The 11,632-nt window shown below is 34.0% G+C and overlaps 2 pseudogenes; both read right to left on the bottom strand.

Annotated features, from left to right (window-relative positions):
* Positions 1–9,627: 9,627 nt before the first annotated feature.
* On the bottom strand, positions 9,628–10,732 carry LOC120179560 (annotated as a pseudogene).
* Positions 9,628–11,549, bottom strand: LOC120179561 (annotated as a pseudogene).
* Positions 11,550–11,632: the final 83 nt, after the last annotated feature.

Genomic DNA, 11,632 nt, shown 5'->3' on the forward strand with positions numbered 1-11,632 from the left:
CGCCACCTTGGGCACCGAGGACGTAAGCACATTGCTGAACCTCGTTAAAATTATTGTGTTCTTTCCGTTTTCTTTACCCGATTATTCAACACGTGACATGTTTAATATATATATATATATATATTGATATAATTCAATCCATATATCTTAATTAGGAAAAAGGATAATCTATTTTCGAAACCAAACAAAGCACAAGCAAGCCGATGAGAATATTGGGGCAACTTGTACAATTATACATATCAATCGGACAAAAGATTTGGTGAACAACAATAAATTGGCTTAATTCCGAGCACATATTTTCCATTTTTCTTCCATAATTCATAGCTTTCAATTTGCCTTGATGTCTCCATCTCCCTTGTTTGCTTCCAATGTCCAAACTCTTTTATATTATTCCACCCTTGAGCATATGATTTATAGAGGAACATTTGATTCAAGATATTAAATATGACGTGACATGTGTTAGATATGGCTCATAAATATATTGGTAAAGCCCTCGCGGTACGATACAAGGTTATTTTTGTAAATATGTACCAGAGTTTATTTATTATAAAAGGAGATGTAACCAAAACCTATGAGACATTGAATAAAAATTCTAGCGCCACCTTGGGCACCGAGGACGTAAGCACATTGCTGAACCTCGTTAAAATTATTGTGTTCTTTCCGTTTTCTTTACCCGATTATTCAACACGTGACATGTTTAATATATATATATATATATATATATATATATATTATTTTGATACATTTATATTTTATTTTATTTTTCACCCTCTTGTTGTCATTATCGTCGCATGCCCCTCGTTCAAACTCCAATGCCCTCGCACTCTCATCGTTTTGTGTTGCGTCGGCAAACACGCCTTTGTACTAAACCCCTTGCCTCTCATTTTCGTCATTCGTCTAAATCTCAATATCCCCTCGAGCCTCGACTCCCTTTGCTTCACCGCATACTACGTTACACCAAAGCACATCGAACAAGACCACTGACGTGGCAACACGAGCGTGCACGACAACCTGAAGGTAAGGGTGTTGGTTGGGCAAACGAGGATGAAGATGTGCTAGGGTTGAAGGACAGATCGATAAAACTTGGGACTATTTTATAATAATTCGATAAAATTTAATGATCTTTCTATAACTGTTAAAAAAGTATGGAATATGATGAGATTAAATGACTGTTGAGATCAATCCAAACAGAAAGGACAAGGACCACAAGACAATGATCGGACGGAGCATGTGATTCGAGGGTCAATAAATACATAACGGACGGGCATAGGCAGCCATCCGTCCATGAACCGTAAATCGCAACCAAACCAACATCATGACATGGACACAGCTCGGTATTTCGTGGTTAAAAAGAGAAACCCCATCATCTATCATACATTGATACAACCATGGACCATCTCATCATCATCAACATTATCGACAAACTTATTAATATCCAATGCATGCATGTACACGTGGCTTAAAGGAGAAACCCCATCATCTATCACACATTGTACACCCATGGACCATCTCATGACTCATCCTCATCATCATTATCATCGATGAAGTTCCATTTTCAAGTACACGTGGCTAATAGATACTATAATAAAAAAATTTGGTTTTTACTCGTTTCAAAATAACTTTAAAACTTTAATTAAAAATTTGATTCTAACCTAATCGAATCCGATTTAATATACCAATTTTGAGTTGATGATAAAAGTTGAGTTAATTGCATCATATATTCTTAAATTCTAATTCTAATATTAAATTAGTCTTTAATCTTTTGAATATTCCAATTTCATACCCAAATTATGAATCTCATTCTAAATTAGTCCTTAAACTTTTGAACATTCTAATTTTATCCCTAAACTATATCTCTCTTTCTAATTAGTCCCCAAACATTTGAATATCCCAATTTCATCCCCAAATTCATCCTAATATGTAATTAGTTTCAATCATAGTTTAACCTAAATTTTGCTTTTTTCAAGCATACAATAATATAACTTGGTCTAACGATTTTACTGACAATGGATGTGATTAATGAATACATATAGTTTGGGATAAAATTAAAATGTTCAAAAATTTTGGGGACCAATCTAGTATGAAGGTTATAGTTTGGGGATGAAATTCAAATGCTCAAAAGTATGAGGACTAATTTAGAATAATAATCATAGTTTAGGGATAAAATTTAAATATTTAAAAGTTTAAAGACCAATTTGAAATGAAGGTCATATTATGAGAATTTGTGATGCAATTAACACGTAAAAGTTTCTTAAGAAGGGATAGATTTGTCCCACACATGTAGGGGTGTAAATGAACTGATCTTGAACGAACAAGGTTATGTTCATGTTTGTTTATTTTTTTTAAAGGTATTCGTGTTCGGTTCGTGTTAGTTAAATTTTTAATATCATGTTCATGTTCGTTTATTTATTTTTAAAGGTGCTCGTGTTCGTTTATTTATTGTTCACTAACATGTTCATTTAATGTTCACAAATGTGTTCATGAACATGTTCGTTTAATGTTCGCAAACGTGTTCGTTTATATATTCACGAACATGTTCATAAACATGTTCATTTAGCGTTGTTTTAGTATTTGTTTATCGTTCATTTATATATTCACTTTTTAATTTCATTTGTAAGCTAAAGAAAATGATAAAATTGTCACTGGAGCTTAAATTCCTTAAAATTCATAGTTTAAAATGTAAATTTTATCATGTGTTATATTTAATCCTTATCTTCACCAATATTTAAAATGTAAAAAAAATGAAATGGAGAATAGGGTAAACGAGTTTGTTCATGAACATAAAATAAACGAGCTTGTTCGTGAATATAAATGAACCGAACACGCATCTGTTTATGTTCGTTCGTTTATTAAATGAACATATTTTTTTATTCATGTTCATTTATTTAGCTTAAAAACGAACATAAACGAACGATTCATGAACAGTTAATCGAACGCTATGTTTATTTACACCCCTACACACATGTGGGAGATTGGAAAGGTAAAATCTTGGGTGAAATGGGCAGAATGATTATCCAAAAGTGAAAATCAAAGTTTATTTTCATCATGATGGTACTGTCCCTACTAGCTGCTAATCTTAGGATATGGTTAGGATTTGAATGGCTATTGCTTAATCTCACGATCACAAAACAACAACCGGAAAGTTAAAAATCAACTTGAACTTCTTTGGATAAAGTACACAAATGGTCCCCTTGACTATAGGGTATTGCTTTATTAAGTCCATTGACTATTAAAAATTATAAAATGATCACTTGACTATTCTTTATATTCTAAACTTATCATTTTCCGTTAAAAAATTAGCAGTTTTCTGAGTTGGACATTAACATGATAACTAGAATATGATAGTCATTTGAGATTCTGAGATCAGATTTTATCACATCACAATCAACAGGTTAACGTTCAGCTGGGAGTACCGTCATTTTTAACGAAAAATGAAGAGTTTGGAACATAATGAATAATCGGGTGACTATTTTATAACTTTTAATAGTCGATGAACTCATCATGGCGACATTCAACAGTTGAAGGACTATTTTGTAACTTTTAATAATAGAGAGACTTAATAAAATAATATTCTATAGTCGAAAGATCATTTGTATACTTTACCCAACTTTTTCGAACTTTCAAGTCATCAAAACTATACTGCAACACAACTACTAATAACTTTTTTACATGTCTTCAAGCAGCACATGCACGGAATACAAATAAAATAGACAGCTCCCAACCCCAATCAACATTATTATATTATATTTTCTAATTATAATATGTATGTATATATATATTATAATTAAATTCATTATTAGGTGGTTACGAAACATGTGGTGTTGTCCTCGTGTGCATGTCTTCATTCCACAGCATACGATGGGGTCACAACCCAAAGTCATATATCAATCAATAAGGTTTAGGGTTTAATATCGTATGTTATGAGATTTAGGGTTTACTGTTATTTAAATATTATTAAATAATATTTGAACAGATACATTAAATATATTAAGACATTTGAGAGGGAGAGGGTGTGATGGTGGATGTAGGGTGAACCACGGACATGAGTCAAGGACCATGGGCCACACCGGGGGACCATGGACCATATGTGGGATTAGACTTTTGAGGGAAAATAAAGATTGCTTTTACAAGCCAAACCCTTGACTATTCACATTTTAATTATCAAACTTTTGGGATGCATCTCCCTCATGTAACCCATGCCCTTGTCCCTTATTTTCAATACCCTTTTTTGCATTCTTCTTTCTCACCTTTTCCCCCGTTAAAAGTGCCTTTGTTTTGTCCACATGGGTCAAGATAAATGGTAAAGAATTTGATAGGTTTTAAGTGATACAGGGCTCAAATCAAGCTATCTATAATAAAGGAATTATTGTTATTCTTTAAGATCCCGAACAGCAGCGGATCGAGAAATTTAAGAATGAGAGTCCAAAATTTTAATATTTTTTCTTACAAAGAATGGGTATGCAATTTTTTTTCTTTTTCTCTTAACATATTAAATTAAATTTCACCATTTTTCAAAATAATAGGATGCACTTGGCCCCTTATGGGGCTTAGTGCATCCACCCCTGTTAGGCTGTAAACGAACCGAACGCACACGAATGGAGGTATGTTCATGTTTGTTCATTTTATAAATAAACGAACTTAAACGACACGAACATAAACGAACAATTTTTTTTTGTTCATGTTCGTTTATTAAGGAATATAACTTGTTCATGTTCGTTCATTTAATAAATAAACGAACACGAACATAAATGAATACGAACATAAACGAACATAAAAGTTGAAGACCCTACCTTCCATTGTTCTTTCATGAAAAATAGTCGATAATGCAAATCAATCAAATCTACAGTGATAAATAGCGTAAGAGCTGATTAACAGTGATGAAATGTTTGAAGATATCAAATATTTCGATCGATCTTTTAAAGATATTAAATGATTCACACGACTTAAATTAAATCTATAACATTTATCTTAGTGGTACATGATTACATATGAACAATCATTTTCCACTATGTTATTCTAATAAATTCGCCGGCTAAAAGTTTTGTGACATCAATGTCAGACTTTAGTAAGGTTTGTTAATAATGGTCATTTTTGTTGGCAGAGTAGAAAATTTAACATCATGAAGATTTCGAACGGTACAAATTGGACTACAAGGCAATAACATATATCTGAAATCCCTTCGATGCTATATATCGTAACTGATATTATTGCTAAACCCCCATTCAAAATTTTAACGTACCTAAAGTCTACTCCACAACTAAATGTCAAGAACTATGAAAACAAAAGTTCATTGTCAAAGTGTATTTTCTACTTATTAATGTGTTCTTCCTGGAAAACCCATTACTTCCGCTATTACACTCTTTTTCAGAAATTGCATAGAAACCTTTGTTTTGTTTTATGACAAAATCTATATATTTTTCTCTTTACTGATGCTCATATACTTCTGATTGTTACCTTTGTCTTCTCATCTATTTCTAAAAAGAAGTATAATGTTTTCTTGAGTTTTAGATGTGAAGATACCCGCAATAACTTTACATATTAACTATTAAGCCAAATAAAACAGAGAAAGAGATGAAAACAGACCTGTCAAACTTCAGATTGCACTATAATATAAATTGTTTTGAAGCTTTCAGCGATCGTCTCCACTCTCCAGTGAACACTAGGGTTTGGGAAAAAAGGGGGGAAATGAATATAGGTGTGAGGTGCCTCACGTGTTAACATATTGGATTTAATCTCCAAATAAAATTGGGTTAATTATGGAGTTGATCATCATAATATCAGATTAATTAATATTTTTAAGATACTTACAAATTGGTCACCAAAATTGATTTAAGAAGATTGGGTTAAACATAAATGAATGAACATAAACGAACATAACCGAACGAACATAACCGAATGAACATAAACGAACGAACATAAACGAACATAACCGAACGTTCACGAGCGTAAATGAATGAACGAGACCTATGTTCATGTTCGTTCATTTAATTAAACGAACACAAAATCTTGTTCATGTTCGTTCATTTAATAAATAAACACACATAAACGAACTTCCCGCCGCACGGTTCATGAACGGTTCGCTGAACGTTCAGTTCATTTACAGGCCTAACCCCTATTCCCGAGTTCGAGCACCAGAAATACAAGAGGAATGAGCGTTCAATATCAAATGATTAAGAGTTATCTTAAGCATATATTATCTTGTACTTATCCTATATTAATAAAAAAAATGATATATATGAATGGGTGGAATTTACAATCTTTGGTAATACTAATCGAGGGTCTTTTGGAACTAACTATGGATCAATGCTGGAAGGAACATTCATAAATACTAAGCATTAACTATAAAATGGATATAGAAGAGTGAAAAATTATATATTAATCTCTAACCAAGAATCAGTTGGTCTAGTAAGATCAGGCATTAGATCCATTAATTAATGTCAGAAGTTCGAATCTTTTTATTGTGAATGAAAAAAATAGGTTTAGGGGATAATCTAGGGATGGGAATGGGTTAGGTTTCTAGCCAACTAACCAGAAAATTTTACACCATCCATCTAAACTTGACTCAAACCGAGTTTAGGGTAATTTTACCCGACCTGACTTTTGAGATAAACTCTGACCTGACCCGAAATAATATAAAATTATTAATTTTATTCAGTAAAATACATACTTGATTGAAAAATATAAAGATGACTATTATTGCAATTATCCCTAAATTTATAAAGTATAATTATATTATTTTTCTGGTCGGGTTGAGTATTTTTTTACCCAACCTGACCCGAATCCGATTTTTTAAAAAAAACACCCAATTAGATCGGATTGAGTTGAAACTCATCGAACTCGAGTCTCATGCCTATCCATAAGATCATTCCATAATAAACCTCGGTGCTTAATATGAACTAATCGTTCAATAAATCATATACCACTGATAAAAACCAAAAAGTTATGAACCTCTCAAAGATAAAAACCAAGTGGGGATGGACCCCAAATTAAGCCCACGAACTTGGGTCTGCAAGAATGGTTCAAGCCAGTGTTTGGGCCTCTCGAAGTAACATTTCCTATATCCTATTTCCTTGTTAGGGATGATAACAGAATGACATTGTGCTATAATTTACTGTCTCAAATAAAGTAGTCACGAGTGCTGTGATAAGATTGTATAGTAATTAAACTAAAATAATTATTTAAGTATTAAAATTAACTAAAATATTATGGGATAAACTACACTCATGACCACTTAATTATGAGGAGTTTCTAATATGATTCTCAATCTTCAGTTTTATCAATTATATCACTGAACTATTTAATTTATTTTTTTTTTCAAAAATAATGGGTTTGACTATTTTTTTCAAATATTTATTGTATAATAATTAAATGTTATTTTTAAAGGGTTAATACCAAAATAAATGCCCAAACTATATCGCTTTTCCCAAATATGTGCCTAAACTATTTTTTTACTCATTTAGATGCTTAACATTATAAATGTTACCCATTTAGGTGTCGGGCCATCAACGGTGTTAATTTATCCTATTACGTGATATGTGTCAATCTGGTGATTTTGAAATTCATTTTTTAAAAAATATTAAAAAAAACTAAATTATCTTATATTACAAAACAACCCCAAAACCCCCAAATCTTAACTTTAATCCACCGTTGCGACCCTTTCTAGCCACGACCACCGCCTCCGACATAGTCCCTACTATCCTCCAACTCATACGTCGTCGTAGTTTCTGTGGATTGGTCGTCGGAATCGTGTGGGATCTTTATTTTCATCCTAGGGTTCGCAGGGTATAAAATGTTGATTCATCGTCAATCGGCCGTCAATTGGTCACGATTTTATTGGGGTTTTGACCACCAGGAGGAGGGGAGGTTGGGTGGACCTTTTTCGGTGGCAAAAGGCGATGGACGGCGTGGGTTTAGGGGTTGAAATGAAGGTTTTTAAAGTTTTGGGTTTGTTTCAAAATTTGTGTTTTCTTTTTCAAAAAATATATATATTTTTAATTTTTAATTTTTTAAAACTACTAGGATACAAGACGTTTCACTTAACGGAGGAATTAACACCATTGACGGCCCGTACACTTAAATGTGTATACAATTTTTTTTTTATTTTTTTTATTTTTAACATATTAAACTAAATTTCACAATTTTTTTCTTGAAATAATGAAATGCACTTGGTGTTTTATGGGCTTAGTGCATCAGCCCTTGATGGGCACTTTCAATTTCACCATCGCCGCCGCCCCACTTCCAGTTCCACCCTCCTCGACCACCACGCTTTTGCCTTTCGTCAACCTCAGATCCGACACCGAACTCTTCTGGGAACTTTCTGTAGGAGCCTCGGGTTGCAACACGTTAGCCACCCCTATAAGTTTAAACAATTTCAGAGTATATTCCCGTAATTTGTTGTTCAGGTCATAGGATCGAACACCAACAACTATAATAGAGTGACTGAACATTTATTGTTAAATGGTTAATAACAGAGCGGATACACTAAGGGCCCTAGGGACCAAGTGCATCCTATTATTTAAAAAAAAATATAAAATTTAGTTTAATATGTTAAAGAAAAATAAAAAAAATAAAAAAAATTACATACCCATTATATTTAAGAAAAACTATTAAAATTTTAGACTTCGTTCTTAAATTTCTGGATCCGCCACTAATCGAGAGAACAAATACTATTTTATAGTTACGTTAGTTTAATAAAAAAAAGTGTTGGTATGAATTTTTTTTTCTCGAAAATATAAAATTTCAAGTCAATCGGATGTTTATAAGTGTGAGTGTGTTTTTTTTTTCAAAAAAAAAAATAATCAAACAATCTAATTAGTAAAAAAACTACATGTCAATTTGTTAGTTGTATGCTTAAAGTTGTTTTTTCTAAGCATTTCACTTTAATACTTTTACAATAATAATCAACGGTGTTAACAATTTGGACTAAATAATAATTTTATTAAAGTTCAGTGGTCAATATAGAGACTAGTCCCAAAATAACTAAACTTGATCTAATATTTTTTCAATCCTCAAATGAAGTTAATGTTTTGTATATTAAAAACCTTATCATAGAATGAAAAATAACCCTTTAAAATAAGGGTAAAATACACAAATGACCCATCGACTATAATATATTGCTTTGTTGAGTCATTTGACTATAAAAATAACAAAATGGTCCCTCGACTGTAGAGAATTGTTTTGTTGAGTCATTCAACTATTAAAAGTTACAAAATATTACCTGAATATTTATTATGTTCCAAACACATCCTTTTTTGTTAAAAAAAATAACGATCGTCTGAGTTGGATGTTAACATGCTGATTGAGATATAATAGTCATTTGAGATTTGAGATCAGATTTTATCATATCTTAGTCGTCAAGTTAACGTCCAGCCCAGATTGCCGTTAATTTTTTAACGAAAAATGACAAGTTTGAAACATAATGAATAGTCAGGTTACAATTTTATAACTTTTAATGGTTGAGGTACTCAACAAAGCAACTCTCTATAGTAGGAGACCATTTTCAACAACAATTAATAATCAAAGAAATTAACAAAGTAATATCCTATAGTCATAGGATCATTTGTGTATTTAACCCTAAAAACAATCGATTCGTAAGTTCAACATTTATTGAGATGAAATGAAATTTTCACACACCCATCAATAGAAGAAATGAATACACAGAGAGACAATGAGAATGGCTTTGTACCTCATGCTCTCGTCTCACTTCACATGTCTGAAAGGAATTGAATGCCAGTTTTTGTCAAGCAATTAAACAACAATGAACAAACCCTCTGGTGCAACCAAAAGGGTCACGGATGCTGTAATTTTCGAAGATTCTCCAACAATGAAGTAGCCTTCCGTTTGGCCCTCTCGGTTCCGCTCTCGGTAAGCTCTGTCAACGGTATGGCGGCACCGAGCCTACTTAAGCAGGCCAGATTCTCGGCATCTCGCTTGCACAAACTGAATAAAATGGCAGCTGCATTCTCTTTGTTTCGGGGTAAACCTGTTCTTAGAATTTGGTGCTAGTCTTTACTATAGCTGCCTTAGCATCATGGTTGCTAGCGAGAACCGAGAGTATCGTCAAAGCCTCACTGACCATGCAGTTCCTTGAATCCGTGAGCATCGTGGACAATGCAATTATAATTCCGGCTCTGACGGCTCGGCCCTTGTTCCCCTGATAAATGCATAAATTGAATAGAGCAGTCGCGGCATCTTCCTTCCCTCGAGTGCTTCATGTTGTAACAAATCTACCAAAGCCGGTATTGCTCCTGATGAACCGATTATTATTTTGTTCTCATCGGCAAGTGACAAACTAAAAGGGGTAGCTACCGCGTTCTCTCTTGCTTCCGTGCTTCCGGCTCGGAGGACTTGGACGATGGAAGGAACGGCACCGGCAAGCATTATAAGAGACTTGTTATTTTCAAATATTGACAGGTTAGGAATATAAGTTACTGCATGTTCTTGTATTGAAACATCATCTGCTGTTAAGAGGTTGACCAGAACAGGGATCGCTCCTGCATCGGCAATTAGTATCCTGTTATCTGTGTTTCTTTTCGACAGTGATCAGATTTCAGCCACAGCTTCCCTACATTCCGCTAAGCACCGGCTTGACAGATTAGGAACCAGTGCCTGGATGGGTGCCATGTCACCGCTAACATCACGGAAAGACCCGTCACTCTTCTTGAGCCTACTGTTTGCTAATCCGCTTGGCTGCTCAATGTTATGTTTAGCACACCATTGATTTATTAGACTCATGTGGATTCTCTTTAGACCAAAAGTTCTTTTATATGTGTACTTTTTGAGTTGGAGTTCATCTATCGCAGTCAATACAAACTGACTCAGTAATTAGAGTTCTGAAAATTTTTAGGAGGAAGAAAATAGTCGACTGATTCTGTCAATTTTGCAATAGAATTGATTCTACCAGTTAAAACGAAAATGAAACTTATTTAAAGTATTTAAGTGATAAAACAACTTCCACTGCCGGACATCGCTAAGCCAATTAACATTGCAAACGGGATAATTGAATAATACACTAGTACTCATGTTCTTCAAAATAAGGAAAGGAGAAAAAGGAGACGGGACCTTACAGAGGAATTAACGAAATGGTAACCTGAAGCAGCGGACAAAAGACTCTTAGCATCCTGCACAGAAATGGCGAGATCAGCCGACCATGAAGAATCAGAAGAGGAAGAACAGTGATCATGATCGGACTCTCCAGAATCTCTGATTTCCTCGAGCAAATGCGTGAAGAAAGCGATCCTCCTTACCAGATCCGTGCAATCCTTTTTAAACACTCCGGAAGCCACACTCACGGCGAAGATGTCGTGGACAAGGCGGAGCAAGTAGAAGCGTCGGCAACGACTCCGGCGGCCATTTTCGAAAGCCAGGCGTCGGATCCTGCTTAGATCGAAACGGGAAGAGAAAGAAGAAGCCTTCTTTGTTCAATGAAAAGGATTGACGAACATAAGGAACCGCTGAAGCTGCATTTTGAGAAAGGATTAACAATTTAGCACAGAAAGGGAGAGATTCGCGAGGGAAGAAGAGGATACAGTTGGCTTTGGAATATTGTGAATTGTTACACAACCACCACTACTAGCCAATCCCACACTTCCACTGCCACTCTTATATTTATTTGATTAAACTACGAGTTTAG

The sequence above is a fragment of the Hibiscus syriacus genome, unplaced genomic scaffold (genome assembly GCF_006381635.1).
Source record: "Hibiscus syriacus cultivar Baekdansim isolate YM2019G1 unplaced genomic scaffold, ASM638163v2 tig00112429_pilon, whole genome shotgun sequence".
Lineage (NCBI taxonomy): Eukaryota > Viridiplantae > Streptophyta > Magnoliopsida > Malvales > Malvaceae > Hibiscus > Hibiscus syriacus.